The sequence below is a fragment of the Trachinotus anak genome, unplaced genomic scaffold, assembly GCF_046630095.1.
Source record: "Trachinotus anak isolate AG129_WGS33_773 ecotype Australia unplaced genomic scaffold, CSIRO_AGI_Tana_v1 ptg000004l, whole genome shotgun sequence".
Lineage (NCBI taxonomy): Eukaryota > Metazoa > Chordata > Actinopteri > Carangiformes > Carangidae > Trachinotus > Trachinotus anak.
Genome location: NW_027273855.1, coordinates 6,732,016 through 6,747,787, shown reverse-complemented (window position 1 = coordinate 6,747,787; position 15,772 = coordinate 6,732,016). Strand labels below are relative to the sequence as shown.

The window sequence follows — 15,772 nt, the reverse complement described above, 5'->3', positions numbered from 1 at the left end:
ATAGACAGAAAGGGAGAGAGGGAGGGAGACAAAGACATTATCTGTGTAGCTGGCACAGATTTCCTTGGATAAGACCGTCTGTAGACTTTTATTTGAAGGTTCAGACTGTGGGTGTTTGGTGAAGCAATCATACCAATTACTCTGGGTACGTGTCTTTGTGTGTGTGTTATAATGAACCCATTTGTCTTAAATCTTTTTCCCATTTATAAAATATAGATGCTACAGATTCCCATTAGAATTACACTGGTTGTTTATTATTTCTGTGGGATGAATAATTCAATTTAAATTTTTGCAAAGGCAGCACTCAAAAAGATGAGAAGATACCAGTTGTTAACGGTCACTCTCTCTCTCTTTCTCCCCCTCTGTCTGACTCTCACTCTTGGTACTGATGTGACAAAAAATACTTGTTTTTCCGCCCCTATCCTATGTAACCAGTGGCCAAGGCCCAATGAAAGAAAGAGTTCACCACACCCTAATAACATACATTTGAATCATTTTGTAAGGCATTGCACTTGTTTGGCACTGTGTCTGACTGCAAGAATAAGTGGCAATGTAACCCATAGAAGAAGAACAAGAATACAAAAGGCATTAATGGTCAGGCACAATCGTATCTTAAAGAGCTTATAGTTCCCTACTATCCTAATAGAACGCCATGCTCCCTAAACGCAGGTCTACTTGTGGTTCCAAGAGTTTCTGAGATTAGAATAGGGGGCAGAGCCTTCAGCTATCAGGCTCCTCTCCTGTGGAACCAGTTCCCAGTGTGGGTTCGGGGGGCGGACACCCTCTCTACATTTAGGATCAGGCTTAAAACTGTCCTCTTTGATAAAGCTTATTATCAGGGCTGGCTCAGATCATGTCCTGGACCATCCCTTAGTTATGCTGCTATAAAGTAGTTTGTGCTTCTCTCTGTCTCGCTCTGTCCTCACTCTGCAGGGATCTCTGAGCAGCAGGAGCCAGATCTACCACTACAACACTCACTATTACCAGTTATTTATTATTATTATTATTATTGATAAAACCATTCCCTATAGTATATACAGCTGTTCCTGGTCTCTTTAGCTGTCTTAACCCCCCCACCCCCCCCCCCCCAGTGAAAAATTGTTGCTCTGTTTAAAAAAATATTTTAATAATTTGGAAAATAAATTTGTGAAGGTGGACATGGTTGGCATTCAGCTGCAGGAAAGAGAGAGAGAGAGAGAGACAGAGAGAGAGAGGTGTTCATGATGGCTCATGAGATCAGTGTCAGGTGAGTTGATTGGCACAGCTGGTGCTTGTTGACTAATCACACTCTCACCTTTACATGCGGTAGGGTGCTGGACCTCCGATGATGGCCACGCAGGCCATGGTTTTATACTGGATGACAGGTTATGTTTGTCTGTTATGTTTATTCAACTGTGTTGTTGGATTAAAGAGTGACTGGTCTACATGCGCCAGGGGAGCTGGGGAAACCAGAGGTGCACAACAGAGAGCTTTAGGCTATGTTGAAAGTGTGTGTGTGTGTGTGTGTGTGTAGACTGTTTTGTGGTGTTGAGAGACCTGCAACAAATTGCTTTCTTTCAGAAAGCAAGATGAAAAGATTAATATCAGTCTTGTTTTTATAAGAGCTCAAGTCAAGATGTATTTAGTCCAGTTTATCTTAAAACAGGAGCCAGGAGGAAACTGCTTCCCTGGCTCTGTTGAAAGAAAGCAGACACCACAGACAGAGAGCCTGAGGATTATACTTCAAAATGTTGAGTTTCAGCTCTGTTCAACAGCTAACAACACAACTTATAAAACCACAGGCCTTAAAACCTCAAGTTTTTGTGAGGAAGAAGTTGCTTGTTGAGAAGGTTTCTATGCCACAGGAACCAGGCTTTGTAACGCAATGGTAAAGGTGGGAACAGCTGGTGACGCAAAGCAAAAATCCTCTGTAGACAGACGGGCAGATCAGACAGTCCATAATAAGGAAGAGAAGGTCTAGACCTCCGCTATTTGGGAAAATGCCCTGAGATGTTGACGTCTGTTGTGTTTTGGCTATACATAAATAAAAATTGACTTGACGGTCATTTTGGTTTTGGCCTTCACGGTGTACGACAGTTATGAAGTGGCCTGAATTGGGACACAACTATGGACATGATTTTGGTATTTATGTTGTGCTCTCACTCTTGGAAAGAAAACAAATCAATGCATTTCTCCAAATGTTAAAACTCTTTTGATAAACTGTTGGATATTAGTGAAATTATAAAAGTAAACAAGTCTGATTCAACAAGCTTATTTATTTCAAGCTTTGGAAGTTATGACTCTCTCTCTCTGTGTGTGTGTGTGTGTGTGTGTGTGTGTGTGTGTGTGTGTGTGTGTGTGTGGGCTTTTGATAGCCACTCCGTCATGTTATGATCTTTTCTCTCTCTTCCCCACCTTTCTCACGCCACAGCAGTGTTATTGAAAAAAGGGAATTTAAAAATGCCACAAAGATCACCTTTAAAAACTAAAAAAAAAATGAGATGAAAGGCTACTGCAAGTTTTAACTCTGATGCTATGACAGATGCAATGACAGGCACTTCATTCCTACTTCTAACAAGGAGTTCCAACAAAGACAGATCAGAGACTAACATGGCATCGCTAACTTCTGAATCAGATTTTCCTTTTTATTTTTCTTCTGTCTAAATCTTACTTACCTCTTAGGTTTTCTCTAATTTATATTCTCTGTCATACTTTTCTCCCTCTCTATGCGTCAGTATACGACAGGTGAGTGTGGAATTGGAAATGGGATGTCTCAAAGTGTCCAGCTCTGACACTGGAGGATGAATACTAAAAAACACAACCTTTCTCCAAATCTCCGCCATTCTCATCTTCACTTTTTTGGTGTGCTCATCTCACTCTTATTTTTTTTCTTATCACACTGTCACTCACATATCTACTGAAAATGCCTGGTTATGCAAGGTCTTAAGTTGCATCCCAGATCTAGTGATACCCTCACAAGCTGCCATCGTAGATGCCAATTGGGTAATTGGCTCTAATATTGGTTCAAAGCTGGTAAAACGACTCAATATCAGACAAACTAAATTGGAAAAGTAGCATCATGTGAGTTTGGGTTAATTTGCCAATTTAATATTTCTAATTTTACAATAAGTTAAAATGAAATAATCTCCTGTAGATTTTGTTGCTAAATTTAGTTAACTACAGCTCTGTCAGCTTTTTCTTTGTTTTTGTCTCAGCCTTTGCTATTGACCATTCACTAAAGAGAGCACAGCGCAGATTCCGAAAGCGAAGTTAGAGGGTTAGGTTGGTATTTATGACATTGCCGGAAGAGGTGTGGTTGAGGTGTGGTCCTGCACCTGAAACTTCACTAAGAGCTTCAAAACTGGGTATGTGCTTGCGTTGTGGGTGTGAAACTAGTCAACAGAATCATTAGTTTGCTTTAGCTCATATGCAGGACGTATTCTGCAATTTTAACATTTGTTAACCATAAGCTCACTGCAGCATCATGCAAGAGTCAGCAACTTGAAGTACTCATCAGAGCCAACATTTCCTTAGTTACAGTATCTTCAGGTGTTAAAGATATATTTTCTGGAGAAAATGTAATATACGGTATAACCTGGCTATGTGTAAATAGATAAACAGTTGAAGCATAGTAAAATAAACTAACAAATGTTCTGCCTGCACTACTTCAATTATAGATTGTGTCATTTTAACCAGCAGGACATATAAAATCATTTGTCCTCCTTTCACATTCTTAATCTGGCATTTCCAGTAGTTTACTACTTTGACCACTTGCACATTAAGATTTACAGAAAGTATTTGGTAATCTGTGAACAACTCGGTCACTAATTACAATATTACTGTCTCAGCAACAGGGAAAAACAGAATCTAAGCATTTAGCACCTTTTAATGTCTTCCAGTGTCAATTCAAAAGACAAAAGCTTTTCTTATTCGCATCGCTAGCTAGCATAGTGGTATGTGGGTAATCATCTCCTTTTAACAAGATTACTGCAGAATGGTTTGACTCATTAAAATCAGATGTTATTTCCAGCAGTTCACAACACACTTAATTCTTACACTGAAGCAAATATGCATCTCATAAAGAGGAACATTAACCCACCCGTGGTTAAAATAAGGAGGCAGAAAACTTCAGCTAGCAACAAAATAAGAAGAAAAATTGTACTATAGTCACACTGTATTTTTATAATCTTTTGCATATCATGTCCTGTGGGAAAGGCAGACAAGACATAGTTGGGAATGAAAAAATGTCCTGCAACACAAGATTTATAAGAAACCTCAAGACGGATGATACTGATATTCTCATGAGGGACACCAGTACAAACGGAAGGTAAGTTTAGTCTTTTCAAAAATCATTTTATTTCTTGTTGTGTTAAATTTTCACTGTTAGCTACAACGTTAGCCAACTAACACTAGCTGGCTAGTGTTAGTCGAGGCCAATGCTACATTAGAAGGCAAAAACTGAAGGATAGGTTTGGGTTTTTGAAGAAAGATGGTAGTATTAAAATATCAATGATTGCTGAGTGATTGTAGATTTAAAGCTAGGCTGTAGCTAGTACTAACTTTTTTTTTGTCTGTTTCTGTTTTTGTGATGACGCTGACACATCGAGGCAGAGAGGTAATGTAAGAATGGAAATCATCAGGTGAGCAACAAAAAGACAGCACCACACAAAGAGACAGCAGAAAAAAAGGAAAAGGCAGCACAAAGAGGGAAAACATTATGAGCAGTAGAGTGGCAGAGAATCGGTGGCTGAGGCAGAAGGGGTAAGGAGCAGTGCAGCATTAAAGGAGCAATGTCAAAACATCTCCCTAACAGAAAGAAGAAAAGGCAATAATTAGTCTAACAAAGTTCATTTTGAGTTAGAGTTACTTAGATTTTTGACTTTTGATAATGAGAGAATTATCACTTTTCTACATTATCTGCGTACCCTTTTGAATACTGTACATTATATGATCTGATGCAATCTGGGATAAATCTAATTTCTTACATTAATGTAAGAATGGTACAATATGTTTGTTTCTTCAGGCTGGTAAGAAGGTGGAGGCAGCAGGAGTGAACCAGTGGCCGCGCCAGTGGAACCAGTGGCCGCGCCAGTGGAGCCAGCAGCTACATCCCTGGAGCCAGGGGCCACAATTGCCAATTCACAAATTGAGGAGCAGATGGCTACTCAGAAAACAGGAAGAACCAGGACAAGAGTTTCATATCCATGAACATGGAAAGCATGTAGCCGGAAGAAACTTTATCAGGAGGGAAAGGAACATGTCAACTCTTCAAATAAAAAGGTTCCAGCTAAACATGTTAAAACTTTGAAGAACAGTACCACTGCATGTAAATACAAATGTGCAAAGAAAGTAACCCCAACTGAAAGGGAAGATTTGTTACACAGTTCCACCAGGTGAGTCACGAAATATGACTATATAGCCATGACTACAGACTGTGGGGCAAAACAAAGAAACCTGTGATGAACCACAAAGAAAGTGTACATTCTCATTTAAGTACTATCTAAACATAAAGGGTAAAAGAGTTTGTCTGTAAGGCACACTTGTCACCAGCCAGAAAACAGTGTAATAACACACACAAAGAAAAATCAGACCACTTGCATACCAAAACCAGATGCAAGAGGGAAGCATGCAAAAAATGCATAGAAGTGAATCAGAAAGAGCAGGTGAAGGCGCACATCAGTTCTTTTCCTATTGTTGAGTCACATTACTGCTGTGCCACCACAGAAAGGCAGTACCTTGAGTCAACACTCAACATACCCTTGAGTCAAGGATGTATGATTCTTAAATGCAGTGAGAGTGGAACTACACATCTAAAAGAATCTTATTGACTACTTTATGCCATTAACTTTGTATTTTTTTTCTCTCCCCCGTAGTTTGTGCTTCTCCTCTTTCTCCCTCTCCATGTCTTTATTCTGCAGGTATCTCTGCCCCTAGAGCAGCAGTATCCAGATCCACCACTGCTCATCATTACTATTAACCACTGTTATCTGTCATTATTATTGATAACACCATTACCTATACAGCTGTTCCTGGTCTCTCTCTCTTTTCTCCTCTCTCCTCCCACCCCCCCCCCCCCCCCCCCCCCTTTTTTTCTCCTCTTAAACCCAACCGGTCGAGGCAGACGGCCGCCCACCCTGAGCCCGGTTCTGTTGGAGGTTTCTTCCTGTTAAAAGGGAGTTTTTCCTCCCCCCTGTCGCCAAGCGCTTGCTCTTTGTAGGAACTGCTGGGTTTTTCTCTAAAACAAAGTAAGGTCTTGACTTTACCCTGTAAAGTGCTTTGAGATAATGTATATTATGATTTGGCGCTATACAAATAAAATTGAATTGAATTATTGATTAATATTTAACATAGAGTTCAACCTAAGCTTTCATGTCTGTAAAAAAGATCACTGTGATCAGTGTGAAAGCATATGAGACTGCATTAAAGCAAAACTTTGCCATCCAAGGTGATGACGACATCCAAACAAAGCATACAGCTGACAAAACAGTGATGCATTAGGCCACTCAACAGTACAATAGGTTTATAATATGCACAGCTATACTGAAAAGGCGATGGCAGTATCTGAATTCTGTTCACCACACTTTCTTGCCTGCTTTATGCAAGGTGAACAGGAACAACCCATCTAAAGTCATACAGATGAAGGACACAGATTTCATTACTTCAGGCATGTTCCAAGCTGTTTCAATACAAACAAGTAATATTTCCTGAAGTCTCTCAGCTTGTGTTTGGTCAGAATACATATAACGCTTTTGTGCACAGATAGGAGCAAATTAGTAATTGGGAATAATTACTTTAATAATGGGAGTAATTAATTTAGTGTTCACCTAAAAGTGCCAGTATTTGAAAATATTAACACTTATCAAGTAAACAGTGAAGGATTGAATCCAGTCACTGACTGTCAAATCCAGCTGTCACCACGGAAAACACACACAGATAATGCAATGACTGTTTTGAACTATAACAGGGTTTATTGTAAAAGCAAAATCAATTTACAATTAACACGCTACACAACAGCAAACACAAACTACTATGTTACTGGACCAGCAAGGCAAATCAGCATACATGTGGTTTGCGTGTGTGGGTTAAGAAGGCAGAGAGGGAGAGGGAGAAGTCTAAGAATAGAGCAGGAAAGATTCTAGCTACTACTAGAGCGTAATTATTGTACCATGTGAAAACAAGGCAGGTGAACTGATGCTTGTCTGGCTTGGCACCGATCTGTCAACTGGCAAAATCTTAGTTATCGGCTTAGCAGTGGTAAACTGAAAACACAAAACACAAAAGCGGTGATGTGGAGGAGTGCAAACTCAACCGCAACAACAATATTAAGCAGCACAACAACAGTATTCACCACAGTGTTGGGCAAACACAGGACACGGCAGTCCCACAATAAACTTGGCAGTCCTTGGCTGAATGCTGGCAGGGCCGTTGTCTTGCTCCTTGGCGGTTACAGCAAGCTGGTGTCCTTAGTGGTAGCGCAAAAGCAGTGAAGTCAACTTGGTTGGAGGTTCTCTCCTCGATAAAGTGTGTCCTTCTGCAGGCGGTGGGTGCAATTAGCTGATTTGTCACAGCTCTATTTGTCAGACCCAGTGGAATAAACAGTCTTTTGCTTAACCAGCGAGTTGAAGATGTGTTACCTAGATCTTGAAGATAGATGATCAAACATTTGATTTGGTAGCAGGGAAATACTGGTATGTCTGTTGACACCTGGTTTTAAATGCCTCTTCACATACATCTAGAATGACCACTTGTGATCACATCCCCACTTGATATGCAAACAGGTATGCAGTGTTGTTGCAGTGAGAGATGGGTCCACTGTGTGTGTGTGTGTGTGTGTGTGTGTGTGTGTGAGAGAGAGAGAGAGAGAGAGAGAGAGAGAGGGAGAGAGAGAGCACAGCTCTACAGTGAAATAAAGATTTATCCATTAGAAATAGTGAAATATTTTTGGCTCATTATGAAACTGTGACGAGACTAATTAGAGGGTGGCAGAGGACGTCAGTAGAGTAGGTGTTCCTACAATGTGGCCAGGATGCATTTGAGATTTGAGTTCACACTACGAAAAGAAGGTGGCCACATTGGCCCACCTCCAAATGTGGTCTGAGTAATTGGATCTCAAATGCATCCTGAACGCATCTTGGGTGTGTTCACACCTGAAGTTAGAGCTGTCCACTTGTGATCGGATCACTCAGGATGGATTTTAATGCCAGATCTGAACAGGGCTGATAAAAAACCAGGGACATTAATCACTTACCAAAGTCCGCTTCTCTGCATTATATGCAATACACAGGAAGTCCCACAAAGTCTTTAAAACCCTCTTCTGCACTTGTGTATGCAGCCTTTATTTGTGTTCAGCCAAATCTCCTCTGGCCTTGATGTGACCACTTTGGTTGCTATGAAACTATTGACTAGACACAATGTTAGCTCTGCTCCTCTTTCAGCTGCCAGATATTATGAGGACTAACTGAGTTTTGGGTGACAATACACAAAAATGGCTGTATTTCATTACATCCCTCTTGGATGCAATGCAGTCTGCAGTGGTAATGTAGGACAAATGTACAGAAAGACATTTGCAAAGACTATCACTGTCCTCCATACTGTTGTTCTTTTTCTCTTCAAGCATACTCTATACTTTCATTAATTTGTTCTGATTTGTACTGTATCTAGTGTAGTGCTTTGACATGCAGAAAGAATAATCAATTGTGTAGTGTTAAAAAAGCCCAAGCTTTGTGCAGCAATAGGCTATAATAACACAAACCGCATATCTGTCTTCTTTTCCAAAGGATGCAGACAGGTAAAGTAATAAATTGGCTATTAATATTAGCTACTGTCCAATTTCATACCAGCTGCACAGGTCTGAATGAGGTAGCTGGTATTGTTTTGCAATGCCCTTCTAGCAAGCTCATGCTAGTTACCAATAAAATACATGACATTGTTCTTTTTTAATTTAGTCTTTATTACAACGGTAAGTCTAATTGAGACTGAAAATATGTTTTCCAGACCTAGCCAAAATGACAGCAGAGGTTACACAATGAACATGTAAAACACAAAATATAGAAGAAATGCGGCACAGCATGGGCAGCACAGCAGACTGCCGACGGGGGGACGACTGGCTCATATCCCAGTTTGGCAGTGGCCCAGCAAAACATCCAAAAACTTTTTACTGACTAAATCATTGTTTGTTTGTTTTTTACCAGCTCCATCAATGTCTTTACTGGCTCCATCAGTGTCATTCGTGTGACCACAGTCCCAGTGGATAAGTCCAAGGCTCAGTTTCTTTCCCAGTTTGACAGTGGAGTCAATTCTAGACTGGCTTTACAGAGTGGAGAACCCGACTAGCAGTTTAAGCTCCACCTTACTCAGAAAGGGCTTTTCTTCTCCTCAATGTGTAAGTAACTTGATGGCTACATAATGTTACATGTCTGTTTTCATTAGTGACAGCTACAGTAGCATGATAATGTTGGCTGACTAGCTGTTAACCTTACTTTGAATTTGTTCGGCAAATGTTTCGATCGCTTACTAGCTGTCAGTATTGCTGTATATCATGGCAATGTAAGTCCAGGCTAATGGGGGGGGGGGGGGTTGTTGGCTCTCATGTACACATGGTAACTTTAATCAGTTTTAGGGGATGACATGCAGCAAAGAGTTAGGCCAGTCGGTAGTCTGTTCCCTGTCCTACATCACGCAATTTTCATTAAAACATACTTGACAAAAGACTAAAAATGTATCATTTATCTGCTTAGGAGAAAGAGATGGCTTGTGAACATCAGAAGAGCAGACCCGTTCATCCAGGTAACTCCTCTTCGTTCTGGAGTTGGAGTCTGTGGCCCACTTTGAACAGACCATGAATGTCCAAATGGTACAGCCACACATGGTCTTTTCATTTACTAATTTTCCATAAATTGCACAATTCAAACCTCAATCACTATATCTTATAACTATCATTTAGGGAAAGGAATGAAGAATTGTTAGTATGAGGATAAGAGGTCTTAATGAGAATATATTTTGCAGAGAAAACGTCTGACGGACAATGCTACACTAACAGTAATCAACTGCCCCAATCCCCCTCATCAGCTGGTGGTAAACCTGCACTACATAGAATTGGTAACACTGGTAGGTATAACCCCTCCCTACTGATAAACAGCACAAAACAGGTGATGGTTAAACATTTGTACACCAATTTTTATCCTTTTACATATCGATTATTTAGATGGAGTTGTAACCAGTTTAATTGATTTTTTTTTTTTTTTTTTGTAATGCAAATGTCACCTCTGAAAAGAACCAGGAAGCCACATACCCACTGTATGCTAAAATCATTAAATAAAGCTCAAAGACGCAAATACAGTAACATGGGTCTTGTAGTTATTACAAAATTTACTTCAAAAGGCAACAACCTCTACCGATCTATTGATGTACAGTAGTAAACAGAGTGGTATAGTCCCCAAGTGTCCATACTGCACATTACACTTAAGTCCAGGACAAAGTACTGGATTGTAAAAAAATACCTATGTTCGTGAAGTATGCAGACCAAAGCAACAGTACTCGTTATGATTTGTTTTAATCCTTCCTCACTTCTGATTTGAGCTATAATCTGGTTTTGGCTCAGTGGACCATGTAAGTATGAGAACTATGTTACAGCTTTTGATCCTTTCATTGATGGATGTCGACAATAAGAAAAAAATAAAATGACACAGGCCTTATGTAGAATTTGCTACTATTTTCTGTTTTCCTTGAAAGTTTTGCACGTCTTAATTATCATTTTAAATTTCATTTTAAAATTGTGCCGCTGCTATGAAGTTGCAGTGTGTATGCTACTACAGGATACTGCTGTTTCAGCATCTAATTCATGCAACAATTTCCACTCCATACCATTACACCACTGGTAGTAGGCTGAAGGCACACTATTTTTCAGAGAGAACAGAACAGCAGGGAGAGAAAAGCTGGAGAACTGATCAGGAGTTGAAGTATTCAGAGTTGTAGCTGAGGTAAGATGGTTCTAATAAGTACGTCTATTTGTAATGAAAAATATTAAATCTTAATCATTTAAGACGTAAGATACTGATCTGTAATGTGCATTTCAATGCACATTTCACAACAGAGACAGAACTGAAAGTGGAAAGGGAGAGAAGACTGCAGCTTGAACTGCAACTTAAGAGAGAGCGTGATGGGAAAAAGATGAATGCAAAACTTCATAGGGATAGAGGAGACTTAAAAATGAACTGTGAGCCCAAGTCAAAGACCTTAAAGCAAAATAGGCATTCCTTACAATAGAGCTGAGGTGTAACGACTTTACTTGGGTTTTATTTTATTTTTATTTTTTGGTCTTAAATAAAACCTTTGTTTATTATCTCGAGGTCTAAAATTGGAGAGGCAAAAAAAAACGCTCTGATGCCCTGAAAGTCCTTCCCCCAGAGACTGCAGAGTTTTCAAATCAAGTGAAAACTTGCAGCCGAAAACAGAGAGGAACATCCCAACTTCTTTCAAACAGCTGGGTGTGCAGATTTTCCATCACAGCCAGAAATGCCTTCAGAAAGATGAGGAATTTTTCATTCTTCCTTTGAATGGATCATAAATACCCACATGGGCCGTTTCCATGTAAGAGTAGTTTCAGAATCTCATGGATCATGAAATAGACCTACAGTGATGTGTCAGCAGTTCATAATAGTATCAAATAATATATAATTCTTCTTTCTGTATTATTACCATACTTCAGTTTGATTACAAATCTATATCCGTGCTGCATTGACCTCTTGTCACGTTTTTAATATGTCAATCCATTCCACTAAGCTACTGCTCCTGTTTCACAGCCATGTTTCCTTGAACCCATCCTGAACCAGATGGCACAGCCAGCCAGAACAATGAAGTCATCTGAGTTTGCTGTTTCATTAGTTTTTGATGAGATGGCAATCAAAAAACATCTTGATTACAATCAGGCACTGGACTAATGAATTCACAACTAAAGGTGAAGTGGCCAAGCAAGCCATGGTATTAATGGCTCGAGGTAAATGTACGAAATCACGTACATTTGAATGACCATGGCTTGTGAATGTCATATCTAAAATGGTGGCCTTCATGTAGCGACTCATGGTTTTAGCAGAAATATCTTTGCAAATTTTGAAAAGATTCTGATAAGAATAACATCTACATCCTTACTAATATTTCCAAATGAATATTTACTGTAATGAAGCAACTTATGATTACCAAAGTTTTTGTGCCTAATTCCATAATAAAATTGGTGAAAATTATGATATATTAAGTAATCTCTCTGTATAAACTTCAATTGTCATTGTATTGCATTGAATGATGCAATCTGTATTATACCTACCACAATAGATAGATAGATAGATAGATAGATAGATAGATAGATAGATTGCATAAAAATATACAAAATATCTTTAGCAGCCATCCTTCTCTTAGCAGCAGATATAAAAAAAATAAGGAATAAAATCATAAAAATACATAAAAAAATTAAATATAAATATATGTATTAACAACGTGGATATATATAACTAAGCATTGTTGATATTGCACAGCTACATAGCATTGATTCAGTTGTTTGTTTATGTTCCTCTGGAGGGGTTGGGGGTGCCACGGTTTCAGCAGCCTGTCGACTCAAGCTCTTGGAAAAAAGCTGTTCCTCAGCAACTTTGTCTGTGCCCGTATGACCCTGACTTGTTTTGTCAAGGTGCAGAAAATCCAGGCAAAGAGAAATCTTATGTTGTTACTGGAGATGTTACGTCCTGAAAATGACATCAACCCTTCCAGCAGGAAAAAAAATCAATTTTGCAAAAAAAACTGTTCCACTGGTGGAACACCTAAAACAGAGGAATCCACTACATACACATGGTCCAAGTGAACAGGGTGAACATGCTGCAACATGATGGATAAAAAAAGATTTGAGAAAAAAAGGGAAGAGGGTCATGGGATTTTGAGTAAACCAGGACAACAACATCAATGTAAGATGGTGTGACACAGCTGTGAACCTACTTTTCTTTATTTGTTGGCATCGAATGTATGGGAAATGTGAAATGCTAGGATTGAAAATCCAAAACACATGTTATGGTTATATTACAACAAGTTCATGGGAGTTCATGCGTATGCATGGCAGCTGCGTCAATGAACAGCTGTAGCTTGCACGCGTGTGTTTACACCAGCTTTGTGTCTGCTGCATGGCTGCTACTGCCAGCTCTGTCTTTCTACATAGACTACGCAGGCTACTGGAATGTTGGATTTCATTTCATTATAAATTATTTCTGATTTATTTTTGTCTGAAAATTTCGCTAAAATGCCACTGTCTCCACTAGGACCTGGTGAAATAGTTTAAAAATATATTTATTTTTTCATGTCTGTGTCATATTCAGATTGAAAGGTCTCAGTGGTACCAGATGATATAGCCTTGAAAAATAATAATAGCTAATGATAAAGCTATAGTCAGTTACATCAAGTTTGACATTTAAAAAAAAAAAAACTCGTATACGTGTGAACACAGCAGTTACATTATGATGTCAGAAACATGCAAATTAGCATGTGATGTCATCTTGTGATATTGAGCAACTTCTCAGACGGGCTTTAGCTTCTTGTTGAAAACACTGATCCCCACTCTGTCTCACTTTTTCACACTCTTTCATCAACTGACAAACATAAAACAGCGTCCCTCTCCCTGATGGCCCTTCCAGTTGCCTGAATGAAAGATGCATCCTGTAGCATGTTAAAGGTTAATAGACCAAGCCAATGGCTCCACTGCTGCACATCATAAAGAACAACCAGATCATCACCATGGCTGCTGCTTGTCAAGGGCAAGCCCATCACGGAGGAAGACAAGATGAGAAAAAACCACTTAGCAAGCCACCGTGTGAATGTTAACGGACACAAGAGTAACACAGTAACACAAGAGGAAAACTTTATCATAAACTTAGGAAAGGTTTAGAATATTGTAGTAATTATGCTGTGCATTATGATTTTGATAATTATCCATACTCGTCTGTGAAAAAAAGTTAAAAAGTTTCTTTTAGCTATGTTGAGCTTATTTATACACCTCTGCACCGTGTGTGTGTGTGTGTGTGAGAGAGAGAGAGAGAGAGAGAGAGAGAGAGAGAGAGAGAGAGAGAGAGAGAGAGAGAGAGAGAGAGAGAGAGAGAGAGAGAGAGACATAGCAAGACATTGTGAAAATACCCTGCAAGTTCCACTCGAGTGCTTCTCATCCTGTCAGCCCTCTGCAAGGCCAGGTCACCTCGGGGTCAGCCCATTTCTGATTATCCCAGATGCCGTTATGGGTGAGTGCCCCACTGTGACATCAAGCCTTATTGGAGGAGACCTGAGTTCAGGGGCGGGGTCAGAGGTGACAGAGGACCGGAGGAGGGAGATGTTAGCTTATGATTGGTTTATGAGTGACAGCTTGACACAACCAGGTAGGCATAGAAGAAGAGAGGAACAAGAGGTGAAGGTATCACTTACATGTTGTATTGGATTTGTTGCCTTGACGATGGTTATAGGGTTACATTAAATTACAATTAGCATACACAATACACATATACACAAAATCAATTTGTGTACTGCTGTTATGTACAACTGCTGTTGCCTAAAATGTTATTTTTATAAGGTACAAGTGGATGAAATACCTTTTTATATTTGAGCTGTACTGTACTCTACATGTAAGTGTAATTAATATCTAGTGAGGCATTGTAAGTTATACCCCAACAAACAAACAACTATCATTTCAAATTTACTTTCAAGTTGCCATCATTGTTGTTACTGTGCTTCATAAGACTGTTCAATCCTCTTTTCTACTGGTCAAGACTGATCAATCAAAAGTTTTAAAAAATACTGCATTTACAGACCCTTGCACACATGTAATCAAATTCTTGTTGCTTTTATGAGAAAACATATTTTGTTTTTTATGTGACCAAATTAAATTTTCTGTTTTAAGTTAAATACATTTTTTTCCCCTTCACAATTTTGAAAATGAATATTTACTGCCTGAAACAAACAAAACATAGATTGAAGACTTCATTGTAGTTCAAAGCATTATACTGTCATAATAACAACTCAGTTAAAAGAATCCCAAATTTGCAAATTGGTAGACTATTTGTAACCTAAACTAATCCTGGAAATTAAACTGGACTTTAAATTTCATTATTGCTATGGCAGTATTTTTTTTTTTTTATCTTGGCAGTAATTTTGTATTGGAATTTAGTTTTTTAGATTTTAATAAAAAATTATATCTTGATGGAAAATTGATATTTAATTTGATTAAATTATTTGATTTAAATATTGGCATTCCTGGTCTTCCTTTTTTGGATGAGGATACTGACTAGTACCATTGTGCAAGCCACTAAAACTCCATCTGTGAAGCTGTTCTGTGGCTAAATAAAGGTTGTATAACCTGAGATATACATTTAAGAAGTGTAAGAAAGCTTCAACAGTACTTCCAGTGTAGCAAACAAGTGGCACAGCTGCTCAAACGCTTTCCTTTGCTCTTGAGCGCTGCTCTCAATTCACTCCCCTTTCTTAATCAGTCCTGCTCTTCACCCCTACTTTGATACGCCACCTCGGATCTCCACCTCTACCCACACTCCTCCTCCTAAAGCCTTCATCCTTGTGTTCTTCTCTTTGTCTCTGCTCACTTATCCCCTGTTCAGCCTTTCTCTTTGTCTCCTCCTCGTCCTTCTTCCTCTCTCCATCCATCTTCATCTCTGAACACCATCGGTCCCTTCCTACCCCCTCTCAACCTCTCACTAATCAGTGTCTCATCCTTTAAAGCTACTTGTTACAGCTGAAAAAAAGTCTTGAGCTTCAGTGG

The 15,772-nt window shown here is 39.2% G+C and overlaps 1 long non-coding RNA gene across 2 annotated transcripts; it reads left to right on the top strand.

The window, feature by feature from the left end:
- Window positions 1–1,110: 1,110 nt before the first annotated feature.
- LOC139620202 (uncharacterized) lies at window positions 1,111–12,201 on the top strand. 2 transcript variants are annotated; one of them, XR_011690770.1, is made up of 5 exons: window positions 1,111–4,306; window positions 4,591–4,619; window positions 5,003–9,361; window positions 9,717–9,765; window positions 9,985–12,201. It is a non-coding gene; the product is annotated as an uncharacterized lncRNA (long non-coding RNA). The 2 variants fall into 2 exon arrangements; XR_011690769.1 differs by having other exon boundaries at window positions 9,717–9,832.
- Window positions 12,202–15,772: the final 3,571 nt, after the last annotated feature.